This window comes from Ochotona curzoniae, unplaced genomic scaffold, assembly GCF_017591425.1.
Source record: "Ochotona curzoniae isolate NIBS_2020 unplaced genomic scaffold, NIBS_Ocur_1.0 scaffold_1037, whole genome shotgun sequence".
In the NCBI taxonomy this organism is placed as follows: Eukaryota; Metazoa; Chordata; class Mammalia; order Lagomorpha; family Ochotonidae; genus Ochotona; species Ochotona curzoniae.
This window is the reverse complement of record NW_024467083.1, coordinates 4,209,387-4,228,563: the sequence shown is the minus strand read 5'-3', so window position 1 is coordinate 4,228,563 and position 19,177 is coordinate 4,209,387. Positions and strand designations below refer to the sequence as shown.

The window sequence follows — 19,177 nt, the reverse complement described above, 5'->3', positions numbered from 1 at the left end:
TTGCATGAGTAGAAAATATTTACATTTTTGTTCCTAAATAAGAATTTCAAGAAAGTAATTTTATACTTTTTTATGACATAAATAGAGCTTCTAGGCAGAGGTGATGTTCCTGGCATGGGCTATTTGGGCAGTTTTTTTTTAAGTTAAAAATTTTATTTTTTGATTGGAAAGGCAGAGAAACAGAGTAACACAATGAGACACAGGCAAGCAGAGAAAGCTGCTATCTGCTGTTACATTCTCCAAATGCCTGCACCTGCTGGGGCTGGGCTAGGCTGGAGTCACAAGCCTTGAACTCCATCTGGGACCCCCATGTGGGTGGCAGGAACCCAGTTCCTTGAGCCTGTCACTGCTGCCTTCTGGGTGTGCATGAGAGGAAGCTGGAATTGGGAGCAGAACAGCCTTTTAACTCAGTCCCCTCCTATGGGACATGGGTATCCCAATGCCAGGTCTTCACTGTCAGCTCCCAGTGTTGTCCACTTCAGAGACTTTACTATGTCACTTTGTAAAATGTGGAGAAATGCACTGTGCTTCCTGGAGGTCAGCCGAGTAGGAAGCTGGAGATGAGAAAGTGTATGACTAGGTTGGATTGATGTTGCTTAAGAGGATTTGATGCCCCACAACCAACATCTTAGGGGTCTGTCAGAGTTGCTTAATAAATTTGGAAGCCTAATTTGCTCTATTTTGTTATAATTTGTGTTGGATCTGCTCTATAATGAGCTACATAAAACTGATTTGTTGGGCCAGTTCTGGAAACTGGCAAGTTTCAACAAGCAAAGCATTAATTTGAGAAGTGATTTGCCCCTTGGTTTTGGCTATCAGATTGCACATGCAGATGAGAATGGTAACGGTTGCCATTTATTGAGATTGCACCACAACCAGGCACCAGCTAAGCAATTACAGAGTAGACAGGAGTAAGATTAGTGCTGTTTACCAGCATGCTTAAGCTGGGCTCTGAGCTAGGCACAATTACTTTGATCATTTTCTAGATGATGAAATGAACTAAAGCGAGATGAGATAATTGGCAGTGTGGTATGGTCAGGAAGTAGGGAAGCCACAGTTCGTATCCATGGTCTCACCTTCTGTCATCCTGAAGAAGTTGTAGCAGGTAAAGTCACCCAGACTTGAAACAAGTGTCATAGGCAGGCACAGGTCAGAGTAAAAACTAGCTGGCAGAAAGCAGCTCCTAAGGTTGGCAAGGCTGCTGTCCTGCGCCAGAATTTTCAATTTTCATTTTGTCTGAAACGTAAAGAGATAGAGACATACACGCATACACACAGAGATACTTTGCATTGGTCGATTCATTCCCCAAATGCCTACAGCAGCTTGCCAGACCAAGAGCCTGGAATGCCATCCGCTTGTCCTGCCTGGGTGCAGGGAACCTGTGTATCTGTCACCTGCTGCCTTCCAGGATACACATTAGTGGGAAGCTGAATTAGAAGAGGAAGAGTGGCTGACATCCAAACCAGGCTCTCCTAGAGGGATGCGGGTGTCCCAGATGACAACTTACCTGCTTTGCCACACGCCCACGCTGGATTTTTGTTTTGAACACCAGGGTGTGAATCTGAATTGCCCACTCTCTCTGTGTTACTGTCAGCAGTTTCATTTTGCCTCATTATTGGTGTTATTTTGCCTTTAGCTTGTGTCTTCAAGTGATCTTCAATAAAATCCCTTTTTGATAAGCGGTAATAGGGACGCGCGAGAGAGAATATGAGTATGGTGAATGGCCTGCTAGGAAATGGGAAGACTGCTGTTTTGAGGTGCATAGCTGCATTTGGTGGGTACCAGGCAGGCAGGCCTGTCACTGTGGCCTGGCTCGGGTGCTCTTGGGCTGGGTTCGATGACTTTGTTCAGCCTTCAAGTAATGGAGAGTGAACCAGTTTTGCTTAACCCCTTTCTTAGTCTTTCAAGCCATTGTGGGAAGTATTTTCTTGCAGTTGTACTCACGCTGCAGGCTCTACTGAGCTGGAAGGAGCAGTACAATCACAGATTTTTATGACTACACGAGGTAGCTGATTGCATGAGGCACCCTGTAGAGGCAGGGATGGTGTTTCACTTTGGTGGAACCCGATGGACCTAATGAATAAAGCAGGAGTCAGGAACGTTTTGTTTATCCTTATTCGCCTTCTGTATCACCACAACAAACTTTACACTGTGTTGTGTGGATCTTCAGGGTGAGCTGAACTTCAAGAAGATGTCAGAATAGTGCGTGTGTATGTATTGCCTGTGCCAGCCCACACTCAGCCTCACTTGTACTGGCACATTTCATCCTCATCGCTACCCTAGGGGGTCATCATACTTTCATTGTGCCTGATTTGTAGAGTAGGACGTGGGAGTACAGAGAAGTTAAGTAACTTTCTCAAGGTCCCACAGCGAACAGGTGGCAGAATTAGCCACAAACTTACTTTATCTAGGTCTGGAGATGGAGTGTCTAGACCTCTGTACTGTAAGGCAGCATGAATTCGAACGATGTTTGGTTTGAGAAGAACGATTTAGCTTTGAGACTTCCTTTTCCTCTTGGAGCATTCATTACTCGTTGAGGCCCCGCTAAATGAAAGGCATGGTGCTACTCACTTAGAACTATACAAAGAAATCAAGTGTCATCTCCTCTTTCCAATTGGTTGTACTTTAGGAGGGCTTGTAAAATATTGCAAAGGTGAAGGCCAGGTGAAACCCAGAAGGTTCAGGAGGTAGCAGAAAGGGAAGCCCTTGTGGCTTGGAGGAGCCAGGCAAGGCTTTGTGGGAGCTGTGGGGCTTGTGCCCTGTCTGGGAGGCTGGCAGAATGTGGGAAGACGAGGCAGCCACTTCTCGCAATGATGACAGGATGTTGGCCTTTCTCTTAAATGGCTGGGCTGCAGAATTGGTGTGGGAATGGGGAAAGAGGTCCGTTTGTCAGGATGGTAGCAAATTGAGGAAGACCTCAAATATCAGAGTGAGACTTGTGGACTTATTCTGAAATGTGGATTCTCTCTCTTCACTCTTCTGAAGATTTATTTTTTATCTACAAGACAAAGTTACAGGGAGGAGGGAGAGAGAGAGAGAGAGAGAGAGAGAGAGAGAGAGAGAGAGAGATCTTTATTCTGCTGATTCACTCACCAAGTGGTTACAATGGCCAGAGCAGAACCAATCTGAAACCAGGAACCAGCCAGGAGCTTCTTCCAGGTCTTGCACATGGATGTGGGGCCCAATCTTTGGACCATCCTCCACTGCCTTGAGGCCATTAGTAGGAAGCTGATCAGAAGTGAAGCAGCCAGGATGTGAGCTGGTGTTCATCTGGGAAGCTTGTGCTACAGGCAGAGGCTTAGCTTACTAAGCCTTGGTGCTGGTCCCTGATTCTCTTCTTCCATCTCCCATGGCCAGAACCACGTACTATTTTTTGTTAAGATTCAAACCATGGGGCCCAACGCAGTGGCCTAGTGGCTAAAGTCCTTGCCTTGAACGTGCCGGGATCGCCTATGGGCGCTGGTTCTAATCCTAGCAGCCCCACTTCCCATCCAGCTCCCTGCTTGTGGCCTGGGAAAGCAGTTGAGGACGGCCCAAAGCCTTGGGACCCTGCACCCATGTGGGAGACCTGGAGCAAGTTCCTGGCTCCTGGCTTCAGATCAGCACAATTCAGGGCGTTACAGTAACTTGGGGAGTGAATCATAGGATGAACAATCTTCCTCTCTGTCTCTCCTCCTCTCTATATATCTGACTTTGCAATAAAAATAAATAAATCTTTTATTAGTAGTAGTATTTTATTTTATGACACAGTTTCATAGGTTCTGGGATTCCCCCAAGCCCTTCCTCCATATTGAATTCCTCCATATTGTTACAGAAGTACAGTTCTTATCCAGTCATGATTCCTCCATTGTGGGTATGGACCACACAGAGAGTCCAGTGTCTTATTGTCCAGATAAATTCAGCAGTTTCATTGGGAGACCATCCTTGGTCTGAAAGTAGAGCTGGCAGAATAGCATCCCCTCCATTGAAAAGCCACTACACAACTTCAAAAACAGGAGAAAACATGGAAATTTACAACATCATGAAGTTAATTGACATGGTATTGAGTGACCAATATGTTAGAAAATGCAAGTTCTTAACCACATCCTGTAACTACTTCATTGACATCTCCATTTTAGTTTATATTCAACCGGCTGCTCTTGTCTATTTTCATTTTCATATTTAGCAGCTTATAGTATTCAAGTGCGATTTTTACTGAACTTCGTGAATTTTAGGATAGTCCAAACAGGCTTTTAACTCTAACAAGCCATATGTTAACGACTGAGAAGCAGAACAGTTTTAGGATGGGTGTGCAGAGAAATCTTTAATACCTTAGTGAGGAGTAACTGATCTTTGTCTTACCTAGTAAGGTATATGGGAGTCCAAGCTGACTTTTTCCTGTCTGTTCTAAGCTTTCCTTATTAGTCTCTGTCTGTCTATCTAATTTCTTGGGGCTCCAGAGTGACCCTGATGGTCATTGCAAGAGAGGGTGGGGAGCCAAAGTGGAACTAAGTTAGGACCAGAGAAGGCTCCTTTTCCGAGTCCCAAAGAAAGTTTACTCTTCTTCTGTTTCTGAGGACCGCTTGGGTCTCCTAGCTGTTGTTCTGATGACATTAGATCCTTTAAAAAAACACACACACAAAAAGAGTCAAACCATGATCTCAGCTGCGGGGTTAGGCACATAGCCTCATTAGCTTCTAATGCAGCCAGGGCCCAGCGTGGAGGCTGTGTGTCAGCTAACCTCTTTTATCTTAATAACCCTGTAAGATACATGCTATTGTGGCCATCATCATTGCTGCCTTCCACAAACAAGGAAAACTGGGACTCAGCTTGGCTGCTAGCTTGCCCATAGGCCCACAACTAGCAAGTGGCAGAGCAGGGGTGGGAACCCAGCGCCAGCCTCCCAGGGGCAGGCAGCCCTCAGCGTGGTGTGAATGACCCTCTGGACTTGACTGACTTTCAGGAGAGTCGCTCTCAGTGTGACTTTGACCTTGGAAGGTGTACTCATTAGTAGAAAGACCATCACATGATAGGCTTTTTGCTGCTTCCTTTTTTTATTGTGTCTGATTTTTTTATGCATACTGTATTTTAAAAATTCTGTCTTTACTTATTCTGAAAGGCGGAAAGAATGAGCATTTTTTTCCATCTGCTGGGCTCACTCCTCAAATGCCAGCTGGGCTGGGTCAGCCTCAGTGAAGTCAGGAGCGAGGAACTCATCCAGGTCTCTCACGTGGGTGCTGGGGACCCAATCACCTTCCCCTGCTGCCTTCCAGGTTACACATCAGTAGGCAACCGAACTGGGCACTGGAGCTGGGACTTGAACCCAGGTCCTCGGCTAGGGGAGAAGGGTCTCGCAGCTGAGTCTTCTTCAAACGCAGGCTCCCCGCATACCGAAAACAGGCCTTCTTTATTTGCATTCCCACTTCAGGAAACTGGCCTGGAAGCTCTAAATCAGAGGGAGAGTTTGGAGTTCTTGGTAGCACAAGGGTTGAGGGCTGTAAAAGGCCTCCGTTAGATCCATGGCCAGGGGAGGGGCAGCGCATAAAATGAGCCCGTGGTAAATAGGAGGGGCCCACTGGTCTCAATGCCGGGAGCTTGGCTGGCCTGCCTGGACGGCCTTTGCTGCTGGGCTGGACCGAGGGTGAAGGAGACAGGCAGCAAGCCGCCACTTTGTGGCTCAGGAATCCTGGCTTCTTTGAGCCCCTCTTCCCCCTACTGCCCTGTTCCTGGGGTTCTGCCGTGTGCCTTGGGGTTCAGGAGGGGATGGAGCCCCGTGTTCTGGGTAGACATGCTGGGTGAGGACACTTTATCCCAGTTGCTCCCGGAAGCTGGAAAAAGAAGTGCTTGCTACCATGGCCTCACGGGTCGGCGCGAGGGTAGGCTTTCTCCACAGCGCTGCTCCACATATGTGTAAAAAGTCCGAGCTGCCGCCTCTGCTGCAGCTTCCAGCACTAGGCAGGGCGATGTTTCCAGGAACCTCAGTAATGAGAAAAAGAGCCCTGCGCTGAGAAGCTGGGCAAGTCAGCCTGGTCCAAGGGGTGGACTTGGCTTGCGCCCTGCAGCCTGTGTGCCAGGTGGGAGAGGTGTGCTGAGGTGAGCCCTGAGGCACTGCTGCCACCTGTCTTGGAGCAGGGTGGGCTGCCATGGAATGCCTCCCTGATTCATTCCACTGTCTATATTCTATGCCCCATGCATCATTTGGGGATGCACGTCCATGTCACACATATACAGATCTTTTAAGCAAACACACTGTTTTGCATCTTTGTTGGCTGCACCTGGAATTCCATGTAGAGTACGCAGGATAGTTGAGATGGTTTTAGTCTGAGTTGTTTCCCTGCTAAGAAAGCTCTGAACTCTGGGCTGCCACTGTGGTAGCGTGGATTAAGCTTAAGCCACTGCTTGCCACACAGACATCCCTCATGTGGAGTTCCTGCTGTCTCTTCCACTTTGGATATGGCTCCCTGCTTACAAGCCAGGGAAGGTAAGTGATGATCCAAGTGCTTGGGCCTCTGCCGCCCTCTTAGGAGAGCTGGATGGAGGAGGTCCTGGCTCCTGGCATTAGCCTGGTCCAACCCAGGCTCTTACAGATAAATCCGTACGTCTATACATACATACGTAGTACATACACACATACGTAAGTAAACCTTTAAGAGGGAAGCTCTGAGCTCTTTGTGGATGAGCAAGTGAAGGTACATGAGTTCTTTCTTGGTCTGCAGTGGGACACACTGGCAGCCTTGTGGGAGTATAAACTAACACCACTAGGTTGTGTTCCTGGGCTGAGGGTGAGTAGGGTAGGTGGGTTTCATAGTATTTGTGGAAGTTGGGCCTCATCTTTGAATTCCCTTGGCCATGAACTTTTTGAAGCCCTTTCATATGGTTTTCAGAATGCTTCAACACCTTCCAATAGCCTCTGGAGGTAGTTAGTTAGTTAGTTAATTAATTAATTAATTAATTTCCAGAATGAAAATATAATGAAATTGGTGGGGGCAGGGCGTGTGGCACTGTGGTGGCTCAACAGGATAACATTCTACCTGCAAGTGCTGGCATCTCATATGGTTGCTCATTCGCATTCTGGTTGTTCCACTTCTGACCCAGGTTCCTGCTTGTGGCCTAGGAAAGCAGCACAGAAAGGCTTGAGTCCTTGGACCAGTGTGCCCATGTGAGAGACCAGGAAGAAGCTCCTGGCTTTAGATCAGCTCAACTCCGACGGTTGTTGCCATTTGGGGAGTGAACCAGTGGATGAAAGATCTCTCTTTTTCTCTCCTTGTCTGTGTAAATCTCCCTTTCACGAACAACTAAAAATAATTCTTTTTTTTTTTAAAGATTTATTTATTTATCGGAAAATCAGATATACAGAGAGGAGGAGAGACAGAGAGAAAGATCTTCTTTCTGATGATTTACTCCCCAAGTGAGCGCAATGGCCGATGCTATGCTGATCCGAAGCCAAGATCCAGGAACTTCTTCTGGGTATCCCACATGGGTGCAGGGTCCCAAGGCTTTGGGCCATCCTCGACTGCTTTCCCAGGCCACAAGCAGGGAGCTGAATGTGAAGTGGAGCTGCCGGGATTAAAACTGGTGCCCATATGGGATCCCGGCGTGTTCAAGGCAAGGACTTTAGGCGCTAGGACATGCCGCTGGGTCCTAAAAATAATTCTTAAAAAAAAAAAAAGAATGAGGTTTGGGGAGAGTAATGTAGTCTATTTATTTTATAATTTGTATTTAGTGCAGTTGAAATGCAGAAGGAGAAACACAGAGTTCTTACACCTGGTTTGTTCCCTGAATGCCCTAGCAGGCAGAGCAGGGCTCAGCCAAACCTGAGAACCAGGAACTGAATTCAGGCCTCCGTGTGGGTGGCAGGGACCCAGATACTTGAGCCATCACAGCTTCCCCAGGATGTGCAGTAGCAGGAAGCTGGAGTTGGGAATGAAGTTGGGACTTGGAGCCCAGGCACTTTTTGTTAGATGCAGGTATCCAAAACCAGAATCTTTGTATTGTGCAAGATGCTTGCCCTAAAGCAAGTGATTCCGAGAGATGTCTCAACTCCAACTGAAACTCAGACCACTTGTGCATACCAATCATACCTATAAATCTTGGGCTATTTGGGACTCAAACCAGCACCATGGGGGATGCCAAGAGTATAGGCAGAGCCTTCATTATACCATGGGCCCTCTCTTATTTTTTTAAGTCTGAGTAGTATTCCATTATGCCTATGTACTCCATTCTCCTTTTCATTGTCAACCCTTTCTCTTGAACTTGAATGAATGGCCTGCGGGCCTCAAGGGAGGTTGTCCAACGGCTTTCTCTGCTGACTGATTAGGGGCTGTATTGATCAGGGCAGGTAAAGCAGAAAGGCAGCAGAGGTGAAGGAAGTCTGCAAGGGGTGAAGGAAACGGAGGAAAAGTTTCTGTTGCTAACTGCCTAGGTCTTCAGGCAGAGGGAATTGGTTTAGTTTGCAAGTCTTGTCCTCAGGTGGTGACAACCACCTTTAAGTTTAATTTGTTTTGGACTTGTGGATACAGGTGGTAAAGATATTATCCATTGTGATACCAGCTTTAAAGAGTAAAGCACTTTAAAAAGATCCTGAGTGGCCAGAGTGGCCCACCTTTTGGCATGGTTTCCCTTTGCAAACACCATCCATTCTCGAGTGTGTGATTCCCTTGCTGGACTGGGTTGTGGCATAGCCAGTTATGCCTAGCTTGTGACACTCACATCTCTTGTTAGAGTGTCATTTCTAGTCCCACCTGTTGCACTTTGAAGCCAGCTCCCTGTAAATGAGATTGTGGAGGCAGCAGAAGATGGCTCAAGTATTTGGACCAATGTGACTATGTGAGAGACCTAGATGGAATTCCTGGCTCCTAGCTTTGTCCTGACTCAGCTGCTGCTGTTGCAGCCATTTGGGAAGTGAACCAGCAGATGAAAAATCTCTCCTCTCTTTCTCTCACCTCCCCATCATAATCTCTCTCTGATGCTCTGACTTTCAAATAAATAAATAAGTCTTTAAAAATAAAGGAATTTTTTTTGCCCTGCAGAAACTGGAGTGTAGGTGGACATGATATCCAACACAAGGACTTTATCATATTATTTCTTTAATTTGCAGAGCTGGTTGGGTGACCAGATGTGTACAAAGTATAAAAAAAGATGTTTACGAGAGTGAGAGTAGAAGTGTCCAAAGATATGATGTCAGACAGGCTGGCCAAAGCCAGGCTTTTCTCGTGCGTCCTTATCCTCGGCTGTGTAATTGCCACTCTGCTGTCTGCATTTCTGATTTACTTGGATGCTTTTAGGATCCCAGCGATGGCCTGTTTTATAAACAGTGGTCAATATTTCCATCAGAACAGAACTATCTGTGTGTTCCCAAACAGCTGTTTAGGGGCTCCAAGCTCAGATCTTCACCCAGTTTTGTGTGCAGGAAATTCGATTTTGTGAGTTTGTTTGCTTTGAAAACTAACCCCTGATACTCTGGGGACACCTTGAGTCACCAACGTGAACTGGTTTAGGAAGCCTTGTGGGAGCCAAGAGTACGTTCTAGGAAGTATGCCTTCTTTGGGGCCCTCGCCCCCTTGGGTGATTGGCTTGCCTGTGGGTCACATCTACTTCCTCAGGAATGTCCTCTGCTCGATGAATCTCAAACTCACCTGGCCTGAAGGCCAAGTTGGGGAGGGCCGAGTTTTCTGAGTAGACTCTGTAAATCAGGCAGAATTCTAGAAAGCTTGTGATGTGCTTGCTCTCAGCGCCTTTCTGCCAAGGAGTAGGCAGCAGGTGCTCTGGGGACTGAAGTTTGGTTAGTCCTTGGTCCTGTGTTGCTAGTGCTTAGAAATCTTATTTAAAAAAAGAAGAAAAAAACCCAGAGTGAAATGTGGAAAATCTTACCAATTTCAAGGGAAGTGTGTTGAGTTTTTTTTCCCAAGTGTTTTTTAGTTTAATCTGATGCTACTTTGTTGATTTTTTTGTCAGATGATTTGTTCAGTGATGAAATGGGGTGTTGCAGTCCCCTATGATTTTTTTTTTTTGTTCTGTAATTGTTAAGTTATTCTCTCCATTGGTAAGGAGGGGAACCATATATGGCCAAAAGAAAAACTCCCAATACAACTGCATTTGGTTCATTGTATTCCTTCACCCTGTCCTCACATGCCTTTATAGCTTGGTTGTGGCACAGAGGACCAGCCAGTGCCATTGGGAGGAATGCCTCCCTCCTTGCCTGTCCCCTTTTCCCCTCCCAGCACAGGTGTCAGGCGGAGCAGATGCCAGCCTAATGAGTTGGCACCTGCTCTGCTATTTGTGTTGGTGCTGGACTGGCTGCCAAGCACTTCCTGGGGTGGGCTTCTGCTGTGGGGTGCATCTGTGGGCGACAACAGGGTGGGTTTGCAGCTGGCTGTTTTGATTACATTGAAAGGTGAAAGAAAATGCCACGCGCCTTCACTACCCCTTTTCTTTCCTTCTGAGGTAGAGGAAAGATTCGTTTCCATCACCACCCCTCCATGTATAAATAAGCTGGTCAGTAAGTACTGTGTGCTTTTAATGAGAACTTGTCCAAAAGTCAGTAAACTTTGAGGGATGGCCAAGCCTTAGGTACCTTTCTAGCATCGAAGACAGAGAGAGAGGGGTTAGAAGTTATAAGCTGTTATTAGACCAGTACTTCTTAAACTGTGATGGCTTCAGAATCACCTGGAGACCTTGTCAGCAGGCTTGTCATAGGAGGTCTTGATAGGTCACCCATTGTATGTGTTGGAATAGATTTCCATGATGGATATGCCACCTGCCTCATCCCTGATTTCTCAGCACACAAATGGTAACACAGATGCTGCAGACACTTTGTAGAAAGTTCTTGGTGTCACAAAAGGGAATGTTGAAACGTTTTTGGCCAACTCATTTGGGTTGGATGGATGTTTATGTTGGAGAGGTTGGTGAGCCTACGTAACACAGACCCATCTGTGGTGCCAGGTGTGTATGATAGCTGGGACCACTCCTGGTATCATCCTCTTCATCATCAAGAAGGAATGTCCTCATTTCTTGCCTTTTGACTTAGCCCAGCAAGGGTGGGGATGGTGGTACAGGAAGCTGTGGCTCAGGAACTCTAGGTAATGGGGGCTGCTGCTGCTAACAACATGGCTCCCGGCATCAGGTGCTAGAAGTGAAAAATGGGGCATGCTTCCTTTCTGTGGAATGCTTCTAGTTTCCTCACTGCCCTTTACTTTCTTTTCCTTTCTTTTCTGTCTTTTCTTTCTTTCTTTCTAAGATTTATTTATTTTTATTGGAAAGGCAGATATACAGAGAAAGAGGAAGAGGCAGAGGGAACGATTACTTCATTTCTTATTAAAAAAGATTTATTTTTATTTGCAAAAGTTATAGAGAGAAGGAGAGAGAAAGAGAGAGAGAGAGAGAGAGATCCTTCCTCTGGTAGTTTACTTCCCCAAATGGCTACAATGGCTAAAGCTGGACCCATCTGAAGCCCCAGGATCCAGGAGCCTCTTCTAGCTCTCCCACGTGCATACAAGAGCCCAAGTACTTGAGCCATCCTCCACTATTTTTTTCAGGTCACCAATAGGTAGCTGGATCAGAAGTGGAGCAGCTGAGATGTGAATTGGTTCCCATATGGTATGCTGGTACTGCAGGCAAAAACTTAGCTTACTAAACACCACAAGTGCTGCCCTCTTGCCTCCTCCCACTTCATTTTTATAGTCAAACTCTAGTCTAGATTAAAACAAAACAAAACACCATGTTTCAGAAAGGGAATGCAATTATCTCAGTTGTTTATTAAGCACCCTGACCACATGTGTGTTATTAGTTCTGATAGACACTGAGAAATTTTTCTGCTGAGCCTGAAGAGCTGTGCTGTCAAACACTGTTGATTTCTCTGTCTTGCAATGGGTGGTTCATCAGGTTTCCTGGCTTGCTGTTCAGGCCTCATCACTGTTGTCAGAGGGGAGTGAACAGCCCATGTTCAGCCCAGAGTGCCCCACGGGCCCCAGGTGGTGGTCATTCTGGTTTTGAAATTGAACCAGAAAAGTCCAGAGGAATGCAGTAACATTTTTCCTTTTTGCCCCCTGCTATCTTCCTTTTTTTTTTTCCCCCTAGGCCTCCCAAAAATGTGTTTATCTTGCTGTCCATGCTTGTGGAGCAGTCTGGAATTCTGTGTGGCATTAGATAGTGAAAAAAAAAAAGAAAAAAAGAAAGATTCCCCACATGGCTAAGGTTATGGGAGTGAGACATCTTGGATTATGTAGAACTGTCTTAAGACGGGAACTTGGGGACACAATTTATTTTAAGATCTGTATTTTTATAGCTACTACACATCTATTATGATGATTTTTTTTTTTAAAAAAATCTTTTCCAGCACAGAGGGGAGGGAGTGAGGACTAGAAGCAACATCAAACATTTAATACTAAGTCAAGAATTTCCATTCATTACCAGGGGGAAACATGTCTTCAGGATGAAAGAATAGTAGGAACTGCAAGAGGTTGATAATGGTATAACTGGAGAGCAGGGCCCTGGGGTTCTGACTCTGGCAGCCCACTCCTTCAGCATTCCGGGGGCATCTGCAGGGACAGCTTCTCCGTAAGTCACGAATCTATGTCTTCTGTTTGGCTGCATTATCTGCAGAATGTGCTATCCAGGGCCGTCTGGCAGCGCTGCATGAGTGATCTGGAGTGGATACAGAAGCACTAATTAATTGTGGTAGATTACTTGCAAAGTCCATGCTGAAAAACCTAACCGCCTGTAGGAGCAAGCTGGCGCAGAGGCTGTCCAGAACTCAGTCCAGACTGGACCAGCTCAGTTGCCTTTTGGAAGGGGTAGTTGTTTTTCTTTTTGGAAGCGTGTATGTGGCCACATTGTCAACTGAATTGCCTCATGGCTTTTGGGAGCTCCTGGGGATGGAGTTTATGGGGATACTCGCAACCCTAGGGAGCACCCAGAGCACCCCCTGTGGCCACGGTGGTTGGTGTTTTGTGAAACATGACTTAAATAGGTATTTCCCAAGGCCTCTCCCTAGCATGAGCAAAGGCGCTCTGGTGGACAGTGGAACGATGCAGGTTCTCAGTGTCCAGTGTGTAAGGCATTGGAACTGGCCTTCAAATAGCTTCTTCTTCAAATGAAGCAAGTCAGGGTCCTCATGTCCTAAGTGGCTGAGGCCAGCAGAAGGGGAATTTTCTAATTGCTACTGTATTTGGTAGACAGTTCTTCAAACACCTCAGTGTCAAGTCAAGTGCCTGTTGATATAAAGTAGGTAGTGTATGTAAAAGCTAAAAATTGATTTGTGTGAATTTACTACACTTGCTATATCAGAGAATGTGAGATTTTCTGTCCCCTGGTTCACTTGCCAAATGGGCTAGTTTGAATCTGGGAGTCAGGGGCATCTTCTGAGTATCCCATATGGGTGCAGGGTCCTAAGGCCCTGAGCCATCCTCTGCTGCTTTCCTAGGCCACAAGCAGGGAGCTGGATGGGAAGTGCAGCAGCTGGGACAAGAACTGGCGCCTCTAGGGGATGCCAGTGCCACAGGTGGGGGATTAATGTGCTATGTCACTGAACTGGCCCTTGCTGTATCTTAGGCAATAATAAGACCTCCAAAGCTATAGAAAAACAATGAAAGTCTCCGCTCCTTAAAGATCAGAGAGCTGAGGCCTGCTGGCTTTGAGGGCAAGGCTGAGAGTGAGAGAGAAACATCTAGAAGAGCATTTCACACTGATCTAGGATTAGTTGAGTTGCACAAGAGCTGGAACTGTGGCTGGCTCTGGAAACATCCATCAAGAACCTTTCGATTCCTGGGCCTTTCTCCTCCTGACAGGCCTTGGTGTCTTTCCCATCCTCCTACCCCTGAACAGCCTGTGAGTGAGTGGTTATTTGCAAATCCCAGAGCAAATCTTACTTTATTAGCATGAATCAGAAGAAAAGAATTCTAATGAAAAATTGCACAGGATTGTGTTGAGCCATGGTGAGATATTGTCACATCTTCCTGGATGCAAGAAAGCCCCCTCCCTCCCTCCAATCTGTGCTGTTTCTTGCTCAGCTTGCTCTATTGGAAAAAGCTGTCCCAGTGCCTCAGGAGACTGAGCGCTGGCTGAGGAATTTATTCCTGAGCGCACAGCGTCCTCTGTTTACTCTGTGTGAGGCTGGCCACTTGAAACCCCCTAGGCAAGCTGCTTCCTATTCAGCCAGCAGACCAAGAGCAGGAGCTTTGGACTTTTAACCCTTTCTACCACATGATCCTCTGGTTAACTTTGTGGAGATGAGCAAAATGCAGATTCCACAGTTGTGAGGCATTATGAAAGATTAAATTGATTTTTAAAAGTTTTTTTCAGAGGTGCACACACATACGTGTACACACACACACACACACACACACACACACACACACACAGAGCAAGCTCCTGTTCACTCCCCAAATGCCTGCCATGGCCAGGGTCTGCTGCCTCTCCAGGATTCTGGAACTGGGACTGGAAATTGAGTTCCGGCCATTCCAATATGGAAACAAGTGGCTTAACAGGCCAAATGATTCCCTTGAAGGACTTTTGTGAAATTGCAAACTGAGTCTTTGAACATGCAAATAAGAGGAACATGTTTATTTTTTTTTAAAAAGGATTTATTTATTTTTAGTGGAAAGGCAGATTTACAGAGAGGAGATATAGAGAGAAAGATCTTGCATCCACTGGTTCACTCCCCAAGTGGCTACAATAGCCAAAGCTGATCGGAAGCTAGAAGCCACAAGCCAGGAGCTTCTTCTGGGTCTTCCATGTGGGCACAGAGTCCCAAAGCTTTGGTCCATCCTCGACTACTTTCCCAGACCACAAGTAGAGAGCTGGATGGGAAAAGGAGTAACCGGGGTATGAACCAATGCCCATATGAAGGTGAAGATTTAACCACTAGGCTACTGTGCAAGGCCCAAGCATGTTTATTCTAAGTGAAACAGTAAAAGATAGTGTACTTGGGCCTGATATGATGACTATACAGGCTAATTTTGCTCCTCATAGCACCAGCAACCATTATGGGCACTGGTTCATGTTCCGGCTGCTCCGCTTCCCATTCAGCTCTCTGCTTGTGGCCTGGGAAAGCAGTAGAGGACAGCCCAAAGCCTTGGGACCCTACACCTGCTTGGGAGACCTGGAGGAAGCTCCTGGCTTTGGATCAGCTCAGCTCCAGCCATTGTGGTCATTTGGGATGTGAGCCAGTAGAAAGATACTTGTCTCTTCTTCTCTTTGTAATATCTGCTTTTTCAATGAAAATAGCTAAATCTTAAAAATTCTTTTAAAAAATAGTTCTTTAAATATATCAGCATGGCGATTTACTTGGGTCAGGCAGCTATTACAGAGCCGCATAGATCACCTGTAGACTTAGAAATCTAGAAATGCAGGTGTGAGACAAGGGTGCCCGCCAGTGTGGCCGGGGTCTGGGTTTCAAATGGCCAACTCTCCGTGTCACCTGGCAGCCCTAGCCCATTCATGAAATCGTCACGTTTTCCATCTAATTACCTTCCAGAGGCTCTTACTTCCTAACTTGATTAAGTTGGCAGTTGGATTTCAGCAGTTTGAACACAAACATTTTTTTTTAAAGATCTATTTATTTTTATTGGAAAGGCAGATTAACAGAGAGAAGGAGAGATGTCCACCCACTGGTTCACTTCCCAGTGGCCTCAATGCCGGAGCTGAGCTGATCCGAAGCCAGGAGCCAAAAGCTTCTTCTAGGTCTCCCCATGGGTGCAGGATCCCAAAGCCTTGGGCCATTCTCCTCTACTTTCCTAGGCCACAAGCAGGGAGCTGAATGAGAAGTGGAACAGCCAGGACACAAAATGTCTCGCATGTGGAATGTCAGCACTTGCAAGGAGTTGTCTAATTATCTGATTGAAACAGTGCACTGGCCCCAGGACACAAGAATTTATCTGTCATGTATAGAGAATGTGTTCTAGATTTCAAGCATATTTTTGGTGCTCAAGTCAGAGTTGATCCTGAAATACACTGTTGTGAGTGAGGTAGATGTTGTGGGTGATCAGTTTATTTTCCTAGGTTTTACTTAGCTTGGTGCAACGGGAGCATCCTAGTGGTAAAGGGGAAATGATGAAGTTGGGAAGAAGCTGTGAGCAAAAAGTTCTGTCTTATTTCTTCTTTCTGAGATTTCATTTGCAGTCCCAATTTTTGGTTTACAGAGCTTCTGTTGCTTTATTAATAAAATATTGCCAGTAATACCTACTCCTTTAATTGTCATGAGGATAAAATACAAGTGAAACAGCCAGCAGTTTACAGCACATGGTAGGTCTTAAGAAAGTAGAAATTTAAGAATGGCAACCAATAGAATACATGGCACATACAGGGCCTGTGTTTGGAGACATTGAGAGAGGGCTGGAAGTGATGGCAGAATGAGCTGTGTAGTTTCACTCTCCACTTGTTGGCGAGTCTCGGCAGATGGCTGAGACGCTGTTGGAGGTGGCCTTGTACGGAGCAACCAGCCTCGAAGTTGAAGGCCAATGTGGGAGCCTGGGTGGAAAGACCTCATTCCTCTCAAGGAATTTGAGGGTGAATGATGAATTGCTATCATGGGGGGAGCAGGAGGACTCCAAAACAATGCTGTAAGACCATGGATTGGTATTGTTCCTCGTCTTTAGAGTGCTCCCAGACTCAGCCTGCCCTGACCACACTGCTGCTGCAAATCATCCTCCCCTTCATCCCCTGGTGTTCTGAGTCCTCCCTATCATGCTCCACATTTTTTCTTCATCACCTAAAGCTGTGGGTATAATTTATGTACCGTATTTGGTGTTTATCTCTGCACATTGGAACGGAAGCTCTATGGGAGTGAAAATTAGCTTTGCTTTGGCTCCCCTGAAGCATCTGTGTGTTTGATTCTCTGGTAGAGATGGTTTCCTTGGTTGTGTTTTCTGTTCCTACTTCCATGGAACCCTTAAGAGACAAGACAGGCACAAGCCATGGTCTCTAGCAGGTGGTGTGGGCTTAAATGTCTATTGACTAAGTCAGGGCCTATAACACTATTTAAAAGACCATGAGGAGAAACAGCTTTGCTGAAGTACTGAGTCTGAATGTTAGTGTATTGTATTTTAGGGGGGATAGAGAATGAGGCAGTGCTGGGGAAGGTGAGAATCATCCTGTGAAGACCGGGTGAAAGGTCTTTTTGGGCTCTCATATAGAACAGGGGCTGGCTAATTTAAGACAGATACGAAGTCTGAGATGGGATCCTTATGGAGCTGTTGACAGCAAAATGCTACACATCTCTGACAACATTCTACAAAGCTTAGCCAGGTACTCTTTTTAGTATTTTGTATGCTGATGAAGTAGTGGTGGTATATTTTATTCAGGACCAAAGGTTGGCACTTTAGTCCATAGGTTCTCCAAGTGTGGTCCTGGACTGGATACCTTTCCAGGGAGTGTGTTTTATGATAATGCTAAGCTGTTGTCTTTTTCACTGGGTTCCCAAGGCCCTGATGGTGGCAAAGCCACACTGCCTAAAATCGCAGGTGCCTTACTAGGACTCCAGATTATGTATCACAGTCACCGACATGTGGTAAGTCAGGTGCCAGTGTTATTTAAGCATGTCCTTGGGGCAGGACAGCTCAAGAGGCTGATCTTCCACCTTGCAGCATTGGCGTCAATATGGGTCCTGGTTTGAGTCGTGGCTGCTCCACTTCCCTTCCAGCTCCCAGCTCATGGCCTTGGGAAAGTGGTGTAGGATGGCCCTAAGCCTTGGACCTGCATCTGCTTGGGAGACCTGGAAGAAGCTCTTGGCTCCTGGTTTCAGATGAGCTCAGCTCCGGCTGTTGCGATCATTCAGGGAGTGAAACAGCAGATGAAAGATCTTTCTCTCTCTCTCTCCTTCTGTTTGTGAAAGTTGCCCTTCCAATATGAATAAATAAATCTTAAAAACAAAACAAAACAAAACCACCCAGTGTCCCTAATGAAGCAGTGGACACCTCCACCTGCATCTTTTTAAATGTCTGTTTAATGAGATGGGAGGCATGCAGGGAGTGCCTCTGCATTGCCTAAAATGCTGGTCAACCCATGGCAAAGCACTTGCATGGTTGAGTTGTTTGTGGAACCAGCTGTTTTTCACAAAAAATTCTTTGAATTGAAAGAATGACAGACAAGTGATGGTTATCCAACCTTTGGTATTTGGCAGAAGCAACAAAATGAGTCTGTTACTTCAAGGAAAACAACGGCCAGTGTTTGTTGCCAGTGTAGGTTTTATTTTTTAAACAAAAATTAAAATTTTGGAAAATTTCCGGCCCTGACCATGACTGTGACATTTTCTCAAGCATTAAATGCTGTTCTGATGAGATTAATAGAGATACTATTGACAAATATGATTTTTGGGTATCATAGGATTATGTAGGTCTTACTTGGCAGTTTCACCTAGCTCCAGAAACCACATCTTCTAGCTGATCAGTGCATGATGTTACAAAATCTTAGTGTAGCTAAAACATCCCACATTTTGAGAGTATAAGATAGAGTAATTGAGTCTTAAGAACTCTTTTGAAATAATTTCAGGCTTACAGAAGGGTCACATACATAAATAGTAGAGTTCCTTTGTGCTTATCTCTCAGGTTCACTTCTTCTATAATCATACAACAAAAAACAGAACTAGCAGTGAATCTTGACAGAGTGGTGTTCACTCGAGCATAGGATTTCTTTAAATTTGACCAACTTGCACACTCACGCACTTTTCCTCCTCCAGAGTTCCACCCAGGGGTCTCACGTTACATTCACTTGTCATGTCCTTTAATCTCCTCCAATGTTTAACAGTTTCTTGGTCTTCAGTGACCTGGCTGCTCCGGGAAAGTAGCAGAGCATCTTCCTGCATTGTGATTTGTCTGATGTTCTGGTTCCCTTGAGGGAAGGCGTTCCCGGGCAGGAGAGCACAGATCGTGATGTGCCTTTCTGGGGGGGGCAGAGCACATGGGGGGTGGTTCTGCAGTCTCACTCCTGGGGCTGTCAGACTGTTTGCTGAGTTTGAGTGGTGTGTGCCAGTACTTGGGGGACAGCAGAGGATTCTAATGTTATCAGGATATGAATAAATGATTGAGATTCATGTCACAACTAATCTTAAGGAAGATGTGTGTATTGAGGTTAGGGATGGTATCAAAGAAGCAATGGCCACAGGCATGTGAAAAGACTGTTGAGATTTGCAACTTCCAACTGCGTGCATTGGTGTGAAGCCAGATTTCTTCATATCCTTCAACCAGAACAATGTATCGCAACAAAT

At 45.9% G+C, this 19,177-nt stretch overlaps 1 protein-coding gene across 1 annotated transcript in view; it reads left to right on the top strand.

Moving 5' to 3' along the window:
• The window catches only part of TGFBR3 (transforming growth factor beta receptor 3), a 199,871-nt gene that overhangs the window by 26,004 nt on the left and 154,690 nt on the right, over positions 1 to 19,177 (top strand). The window lies entirely within an intron of this gene.